The sequence below is a fragment of the Lepidochelys olivacea genome (genome assembly GCF_965140295.1).
Source record: "Lepidochelys olivacea isolate rLepOli2 genome assembly, chromosome: 3".
Lineage (NCBI taxonomy): Eukaryota > Metazoa > Chordata > Testudines > Cheloniidae > Lepidochelys > Lepidochelys olivacea.
The window spans coordinates 148312548-148322852 of record NC_140413.1 but is presented as its reverse complement, the minus strand read 5'-3'; positions in this window follow the sequence as shown (position 1 = coordinate 148322852).

Here is a 10305-nt window from a genome sequence, read left to right as displayed (position 1 = left end):
AATTCCACCCTACATGCATAAGGTGGGGTAAAAGTCATATCCAGGAGATGGTGTATGTCCACAGCCAGAGGCACACCTTGTAATAACTGCATGAAATGTGGACATTTTGCAGCTGTTTGCTGTATCAGAGCAATCAGGGAGTTGACTCATATTACAGAGAGCCATTGTATCTGGGATCTATCACTTGTGAGGACACTGAATATTCATGACAAGATTATTGACTTGAAAATTGGCTCAGGAGCTGGTATCACAATCATCTCAGAAGGGCTTTACAATCACCTTCAACCTTCAGCCAGTGTAAGGGACTTGGACATAGGCAGTCTTGTTTAATGGTCACAGCTGGGCTGAGGTCTGCTCACCAGGGACAGAAGTTGGAGGAATCACAAGGCCAGGTTCTGTAAACAAGAGTCAGGGTAAGAGTCAGGCCGGGGTCAGAGATAGCATCAAGTACGAATCAAGAGGCGAGAATCAGTCAGGCTGGAGTCAGAGACTGGAGATCAGAGGCAGTACCCGGCTAGAATCAAGAAGCAGGAATTGGAGTTGAAATCAAGCTGGAGTCAGAGACCAGAAATCAGGAGACAAGGCAAAGACTGTCATTACAGCAGGCCAAAGTCTGTGTAGCTGCGCAAACAACTTCCTGCGCAACCCCTGGGGTTAAGTAGGGACACTTGGCCAATCAGAGGACTGCAGGGTACTGTCATTCTGAGTTTCTTGGATGGTACTTCCTGGGGCACCTTCTCTCCACACTGCTCCCTGGCTGTATCGCTGCTTAGCCTCCTGTTGGCACTGTGAGACTATCAGTTTCCCCAGGTTCTGCAGAGCTGGGTTCTAGTCCCTGGGTCCTTACACCCAGAACTGAAGTCACCTGACCCATCCTTGTAGGTATTTGAAACTACATGGGCCAGTTCACCACAATAACAACTTACAAAAACAAAAGCTGTGCATTCAGAATGTAGGTGATCAAAGGACCACAGGTCAACAGTCTTCTCAATAGCAGCCATCATGGGCCTAATGAGAAAGGTGGAAGAACTCAATGGAATATGTGGTGATATTGGACTTTTGAAAAGAGACTCAGTAAAAATAACCTTAAGAGACAATGCTGAACTAAGTATATAGTGTACAGACACCTCACAAGATCCCTATCCCATGATTTCATAAAGTGGAAACTGAGTTAAAGAGAATGGAGCAGATTGGCGTAATCAAGAAAAATCCCTGAGCCAACAGCATGGTGTGCCCCAGTGGTACCAGTTGTCATACTATCTGGAGTGGCTCACAACTGTGAGTGCCTGTCTCAGAGCAGACTGTCAGAAAACAAAGGCAGACACCCCAGACTAGTGGTATGTTCTATAATTAGATTTCACCAACCCAGTAACAAATGTGAACTCCTGGATCACTATACCAATCTTACCATGGAGTCACAGACAGTCCCCTTAGCCTCTGCAGTCTATCTTGCCACCCAAACTGAACTTTGTGATAAAAGGTTATGAAAACCAAAAATCACATCACATCAGATTGCTCCCAGTTCCAAAGGACCAAGTGACTCACCCCAGATCAATTGATACTCCAGATCTTACACCAAAGACAACGCTGGCAGGCAATTCTATTGTAAACTAACTATAGGTTTATTAGCTAAGAAAAAAAGAATGAGAGTTATTGAGAGGTTAAAGCAGATAAAATATAATTGGTAAATCACAGTTTGTAACTCCAAATAGTGGCAATGATGTAATATGCTGCCAGTTTCCCAAAAGTCTTTTCCAGGGCTAGAATTATTCTGGGGATCTCCGTCTTCTCGTTCAGTTATTCTGCCGTGTTAGAATCCAAACAGTCCAGAAATGAAGGATCTTTCCTTGAATCCGTCTTTTATATCTCCTTTACACAGAAAGCTAGTTGACCATGTCTGTACCCACATGGTTTTTTTCTTTAATGACAGATAGCGAGGAATGCATTCAGAGTCCTTGACCTTGATCATCACACACAATGATCACTTGCTTTGAAATCAGTATTTTCTGTTAACATTCTTCAGTCCTTCATTAGCATATCACAAGATTTCTCTGATGGGTAATTTAGTTGCAAGGATAATTACCATGTAAATGTTGCTGTTACATTATGACAGGAATAAATAAGTGAAAACAATACAAGTAACATCCCATTAGTTTTATGAAGTTTAAACATCCAAAACACACATACATTTACAATTGCTTTGATCTAATACACATGTGAATTGGCCTGAATACACTCTGGCATGACCTGGTCAGCCCCCGTCACACTAGTTATAAAGACCTAATGGAAAAATGTGAATCTTTGTGGATTTAAAAAGATTTAATGAACTAGCTGTGAGAGAAAAATATATCCTTCCAACTCTGGGTGCCTTCTTTCCCAGAGTGAAAGGAGCTACAGTGTTCTCCAGGCTGGATGTCTTGATCAGATTTTGGCAAATTTCTTTAGCCAGAGAAAGTCCTAAACTGACTACATTTGTCACACCTTTGGAGAAATTTTGCTTTCAAAGATTACCTTTTGGGTCTCCCTTGGGGGAGCACCCTGTGACCCTCATATTCCTCATCTGTATATAAAATTATGATATTGCATATAAAGCAGGCCACGTGAGGTATCGGGGAAAAGGTTATGATCGGCTGAAAGTCACTATTCTATCTAAATATATATATCTTTAGTGCACATGAAGTTATGAGATTGTGTTCTATGGTTGTCACTAAAACATGCTGTAAGTTGGGGAATCAGCAAGATATGAGCTCCCCAGAGGCAACAGCAAGGCAAATAACCAACGCCCGGGCGGGGTGTCAAACAACCATCAACAGCCATTGTCCAGCAAGGGAGCTACAATTCAGTGACTCACCTGCATAAGGCCACACGAGGGGAATTGCGCAACCTTGCCTGGGGTCTCAGCAATGCCCACCAGACATGCCTGGACTTGTGTTCTCCAAGCACATGGACTAAGGGTATAAAACAGAATAGAGGGGTCCATGTTTGGCCTTTCTCCTACCCCCACCTATGCTGCAAGCAACAAGGACACTGAGAAGTCTTAAGACTCCAAGAAAGGAGACTGGCCCCGGTTTCAAGGGCTCACTATGTGTACTATGAACTGCAATATTTAGTGGGGTGAGGCTTAATCTAGTTGTTGCCCAGTCTAATAGGGTTGAGAGTTTAGACTGCATGCTTATATTTTATTTTATATTGGTAACCACGCTGACTTTTTGCCTATCACTTAATATCACTTAAAATCTATATTTTGTAGTTAATAAACTTCTTCTAGTGTTTATATTTACCAGTGAGTTTGTCTGAAGTGTGTGGCAAATCTGCTCTGGTTTACAAAGGCTGGTGTATATCCATTTTCCATTGATGAAGTGGTGAACCAATTAATAAATGAAGTGGTGAACCATTCATCTTGAGCAGTGCAAGACAGTATTTTTCTGAGGTACAAGGCTGGGACTTGGGGGGGATTTGGCTGGTGCCTTTCTGTAAGTGATTCATGAGTGGCTCTGGGAGCATTCATGCAATCTAGCTGGGTGTGGGGCTCCACATGCTGTTGTGCTGAGTGATCACAGCGCCTGGAGGGGTTTGCTGCTTGTCACTAGCAAAACATTGTGTGAGACAACCCAGGCTGGAGAGTTAAGGGGGCACAGTGGTCCCATGGTCCCAGGCTGCATCCCGGAGATCCTGTCACACAGTGCATCTGAAATTTTCCAAAGAAAGATGGCAGAAATGTTAACAGACACAAACTGATTTTTTGTTTTCATGGACAATATTCTGATATCTGGATCTTCAGTGGAAGAACACAACAAAATCCTCAGCAAGTACTAAGCCTAATCAGTCAGTCTGGACTGAAGCTAAACAACGAAAAATGGATTTTCCACATTCCCTAAATTAAGTTTTTGGGACAGACAATACACAAAGATGGAATCAGTCCTAGCCCTGAAAAAGTAAAAGCATTTTCAGAGTTCAGTGCATCAACTAATGTACTAGAACTGAGGTGTATACTGGGGATGGTAAATTATGGTGGTCGATACCTAATAAGATCTTTCTACAGTGACAAAACCATTGGATGAATGGTTAAAATCCAACACATTGTGGCTATGGGGACAAAATCAATGGCTTTCAAAAAAGCAAAAGAAATGATCTCAACAGCTCCAGTTCTCAAGTACTACGATGTGAACAAACCCACAATGGTCAGTGCAGATGCAAGCAGCTATGGCCGTGGTGGTGCATTGTTGCAACAACATGGCTCTGAGAGGAAGCCAGTTGTATTTTGCTGCTGCACACTTACAGAAGCAGTAAAATGATATGCACATATTGAAAAGGAGTGCCAGGCAAGCATATGAGCATGTAAGAGCTTTAACAGCTATCTATGTGGATTGGATTCATTACACTGATAAAAGACCATAAACCACCTGTAACCCTCATCAGTGGAAAAAACCTGGATCAAGCACCACTGAAATGCCAACATCTATTGATAAGGTTAATGTTGTTTAACCACATTGTTAAATATGTTCCTGGGAAAAATCTGGTAGTAGCAGACACACTGTCACAGAGGCCAGCATCGCACTCCACTACCTGTGAGCTCAAAGATGACATAAAGGTATATGTAGATGCATAGGCGCCAAAGTCCACTGTTCCTGGTGGGTGCTAGACCCCGCCCTTGGCCACACCCCTGCACCACCCTTGCCCTGCCCCCATTCCACCCCCGCCTCTTCTCTGCCTCCTCCCCTGAGCGCGCTGAGTCCCCACTTCTCCCCTCCCCCCCGGAAAGTCCTAAGCACTGCCAAACAGTGGGCACCGCTGGGAGGTAGGTGGAGGAGTGGGGACGCGACGGACTCAGTGGGGAGGAGGTGGGGTGGCAGGGAGTGGAGCATGGCTGCTGGTGGGTGCAGAGCATCCACTAATTTTTCCCCGTGGGTGCTCCAGCACCAGAGCACCCACAGAGTCGGCACCTATGTGTAAATGCTATGGACACATATAGATCAAGGTTAGAAAACAGATGACACCAGCTACAAAAATCAACCTCAATAGACATAGAACTTCCTGCAATTGCAAGTTACATTAGAGGCAGTATCTAAAGGACACTAAGGAAGTGACAAGAGACTACTTTGAGGTGCATGGACAATTAACAGAGTCAAATGGAGTCATGATTAAAGGCATGATAATTCCACACAAAATGAGAGGAGAAATCATAAACCACATCAATGAAGGATGTCAAGGATTAACTATATGCCATGAATGGGCCAACCAGTCAATGTGGTGGCCAGGTATCAGCAAGGACATACAGAATAAAGTATCTGCATCTGAACATTGCAGAACTAACAAACCAACACAACACTAAGAACTTTTAATAACAACACCTCAAGACAGAACTTGGAAGAAACAAGTTGCAGATTTATGCGAATTCAGAGGACATCACCACCGAGTAGTCATGGACTGTTTTCCCAGGTACATAGAAATAATGTACTTGGACAACATATATTGCAGAGTTATCAAGAAACTGAAGTGCACTTTTGCTTATGAACATTTTTACAACAGACATCATTCAGTTAGAGAACTGCCAGGTCTAGAACCTGGTGACTATGTTCACGTCATGTTGGATGGAGAAAAAGGATGGACAATTCCAGCTGTTGTAAAGAAAAAGAATTCAGTTCCCAGATGGTATGATTTCAAGACTGACAGTGTGGAGATCAACAGAAATTGTCAACCTCTACAGTTTGTTCCTCAAACAGAACAATCAACAGAGCAAACTACAGATGGCAGATGCAAAACAAGAAGAAGCCGAAACTATTCAAAACCAACCACAGCCAGTCATTGCCACTAACGGACAGCCAAATTACCAAGTTTGTTATGCATTTGGGTCAAATAATTAGAAAATCAGAACAATTCAGAGACAATTATCAGACTGATTTGTACTGAACCTCAAAGTCAGCATGATCATGTTAATATTGTAAATGATAGGAATGTAAAAGAGGAAGATGCACTGGAATGACAAACTGTTCTGCCACTAGATGGCACTTTATGTAAAATTCCTTTTTTAATGAACCTCAGCCATACCTGGCAGAGCATTGGAGCAACTTATAATGAAGACATCTGGTATGTATAAGCAAGGTCTGTAGCTAGTCCATAGCTGGTACAGAAGATGATGACACTTGGGGACTGATTCTGATCTCATGCTGGTTTTACAACAGTGTAACATTATTGACTCCAGTACACTTAGTTCTGATTTACATCAGTATTACTCAGAGTCAGGCCCTTGGTGTTTATCCTATTTTGTAGTGCTATGATAAAACTGGGTTAACTGAAGGTCATTTTAAAAAAGTTTTAAAATGTACCACATCTAAAAATTCAGCTTGACTTTATTTCTGCCTTCTTGGCCCTTGATCACAGTACATTTTAATTCACATTTCAGATGATGGTCACCAGGGGACTTAGAAGGGATTGGGTGAGGTAAGCATTTCTGCAACACATTCTTGAAAAATTGCTCATTTAAACTTATTCTGTGGTAGGTCTGAGAATTTTGCTTAGCGTCTGACATTATTTTTATATTTATTACTTGGCACTTTGAGTTACTGGACTCGCTAAGCCGTGGCGCATTAAGAAGCTAAAATAGTTATTTAATTGATACCAAATTCAACCCTGGTGTAAGCCCATTGAAGCCAAAGGTAAATGTGACCCCATAAATATAGTTGACTGGAAAGGATGAGGAGAAAGCAGATTTATAGCGAGACAAGAGGATTGGAATGGTGAAATTGAAAGTACAGGGAAATTGAAAGTTTGAGGGGCCTATGTGGATAACAAAGGATTTGGAGGTGAGGCAGGGGTTTGCTGGGGAAGAGTCGAGAGAGGAATCATCTGAAGTGGAGCACAGAAGGGGACCTGAAATGCGACCTGAGGCTGAATTATTGTCTGGATCAAAGAAGTGACTCCAATGAGAGGGGAAAGCATGATTTCACCTGGAGCGCCTCATAGGGAAGGGAGAGGGGGCAGAGAGCCAGCAAGAAGCTAGAACCCAAGTGATTTTCACATGCTGCTGAAAAACAAGTCAGCAGCAGGTACAAATACAAGTGTTGGCTTTAGATTAGCTGAAATGAGCACATTGTATTCAATTGCTTTTTGTTTCTGCTCTGTGATCTGTTGCTAGTTGGGCGGACCACCTAAGGTTTGAGAGTAAGTGTAAGTAAGGAAGAGGAAATGAGCCAGAATGGAGGGTGAAATCCTGGCTCCATGAAAGTCAGTGGCAAAACTCCCATTGACTTCACTGGGGCTGGGATTTCACCTGGAGTGTATCATTTTTAGAGCTATTAACATCATCAGAAGTACATGAGAGCAATACAATAGTGTGGAGAACTGGAATGTAGCCAATGGCTCTGAATCAGGAGAATTTGTAGCAAAACTGGAGCCACCTTGCAAAGCTATTCAGTGGGCCTCCAGTTGCCAGGTCCAAGAATTGATAAACAACCTTGCCCACTGTCCCAAATTCCTCTGTGCCACCACCTGGGGTTCAATGCAGGCAGGCAGGAGCATAGGACAAAGCCCGGACCCACAAAGGGAATTAGGCATTGCAGTGCTCAGGTTGTGTAGAAAATCACATGAACAACACTGTGACCAACAAAGCCTGAGTTAGACACCTGGTGTCTCCTCATTGTGATGGTACCAGTGCCCGCCTTATAGCTTTTAGCCCAGCACTCACTGGGATGTGGGAGACCTAGGTTCAGTTCCTCCCTTTGCCTGAGGGGGAAGATGGGATTTGAACAGCGTTCTCCCACAGCTCTCAGGAGTGGGCTACAACCAGGGAGCTATGGGATATTCTGATGTGAAGCTCCCTCAGTCTCTTCTGTTGAAGCTGCTACACTGTGTATAAATACTTAGAGTCATTGTGCCAGAGAGAGAAAGAGGGTGAGGCCTGGTCTACATTACAAATTTAGGTTGATGGAAGCCGCCTTATGGTGTACTGTTGGCATTTCAGCGTCATCAGTGGTTATTCTCTGATCTGGAAAGAAAGTCCCTGCTTGCAACTTTCTGAACAGACACATGTTCTTAAAGATGCGCGTGTCATGCGCCTTTCTTGACCATACCACGCTGATGTCAGTGAAACGCCCCATGTGGTCCATCAATGCTTTCAGTACAATAAAAACGTATTCCTTTTGGATTATGTACTCTCTGGCAAGGTGGTCTGGTGCCAAGATAGGGATATGCATGCCATCTATCGCTCCCTGCAGTTAGGGAACCCCTTCGCAGCAAAACCACCCATTATGTCCTGCATATTACCCAGAGTCACTATCCTTCTTAGCAGAAGTATTAATGGTCTTGCACACTTGGATCACAACAGCTCCCATGGTAGATTTATCAACTCCAAATTGATTTCCTATTGACCAGTAGCAGGCTGGCATTGCAAGCTTCCACACAGTGATCATCTCTTGCTTCTCCACTGTCAGGGCAGGTCTCATTTTAGCATTGCTGCACTTCAGGGCTGGGGAAAACTCTGCAGAAGTTCCTGGACAGTGGCCTTCTGCATGCAAAAGTTCTGCAGCCACTGCTCAACATCCCATAACTACATAATGGTGTGGTCCCACCAGTCAGTGTTTGTTCTTCAAGTGCTTGTTCATGTCCATTCCAATCAGGTATGTGTGCGCACATGTGCATGGTGTCCAGAAGATTTTTCCCCTAGAAGCATCCTTTGGGCCAGCCTGGGCGCCCCTGGAGTTGTGCCTTTATGGCGCTCAATATAGAGCCCTGCCGACCCACCACCCCTTCAGTTCCTTCTTATCACCAGTGACGGTTGGGTGGAACTTTCTTTAGCCCTTGCTTAGCAAGCGTGTTCTATAGGAACTGTATGTAGTTACCTTAATATCCGTTCTTAGTATTAGAGTTCTTAGTACAGAATTGTTGTGGGTTTCTCCTGCATCCCACCTTCCCTGAGCCGTGGTATGCCACGGTCCCCGGGGTTTAAAAAGTGTGTGGCCTGCGCAACACGCATGCCAAAGAGTGACCCACACTCGTCGTGTTTACAGTGCCTAGGGAAGGGCCACCAAAAGGATCACTGTAAGATCTGCCTTGAGTTCCGCCCTCAAACTCTTAAAGAAAGGGAACAGTGGCTTAAGGTGATCCTTATGGAGGCAGCCCTACGCCCCCACTCCGACCCAGACTCTGGGGACCCGGCCCCTAATGCTTCGTCCTCAACGAGGAGCACCCCGGCACCGTCGTCAAGCTTGAGAGAGGACTCGTCCCGGGACGCTCAGCACTGACACGGCACCTCACAAGGCCCAGCTGAGAACAGGCACCGATCCCATTCGCTGGTGCCTCAGAAGAAAAAGAAGTCAGACAGCCGCTCACCTCCGGCTCAGTCCAGAGAAGTGAGACCCCAGGTGGGCCACAGCTCTGGATCCCCTACCGGGCCGCGTCGACTCCTGCCCAGAAGAGGCAGTTGAGTCTGGGCCCCCCTCAGTTGCTGGACCCTACACAGCAGCTACAGCTTATGGCGCTGTTCTCACCCCCAAGGAAGGAAGAACCTCCACCGCTGGCGGACCCACCCCGCCCCTCAGTGCAGTCAAGAGGGAAGCTGGCTATGATGTCCAGGTGCTCTCCCTCCCCAGCCCACTCGGGCAGAGAGCCTAGCTCCCTGAGCTCTTGATGCTGAAGGCATTGGGGCTTGGCTCCTCAGTGGTTTTCAGTCTTGGAGACCTCGGAGTTAGAGTCCGACTCCTATCGCTCCAGGAGAAGCAGGAGCTGCAGATCGAGGACTGGGTGAGACAGGAGGGAGCCCCAGGCATGGCCTCTGCAGTGGCAGAACCCACCACAGTGGCCCTTCTGAACCCCTGGGCCTTTCACCAAGGACAGGGAGAGAACCAAGGTCACCGCTCTGCAGCGTCTTCTGTGACCTCAACTACCTTGACCTCGCCATCGGCTACGCATCTTCCCTCGGCGCCTGCCCATGCACCAACACCTCTGACAGCGCACCGTCGTCGACTCCTGCACCAGATTTGGCACCGCCCTTGACAGTGTCCTTGGCACCGATGACACGCCCGACTTCCACGCCAGCACCATTGTCAATGTCGACTATGGCACGGGCACTGACGACCCTGGCGCTGATGCCAGCGACAAACCCTCCATCTTCGTCGGCAGAGACGAGAAGATCGGCAACAGCTCCTTTGACGGTTCCTCCCATCGTACTGATGACGGCGCCAACACTGTCGAGCGCACCACTGGCACCAACGCTGCCGCAAGTCTGGGGACCCCCGGGGGCGGATGGCAGGGAGCATCCGCTCCATATAAGCATTTCCTCTTCTTCGTCACCTGATGAAGCATTGGCAG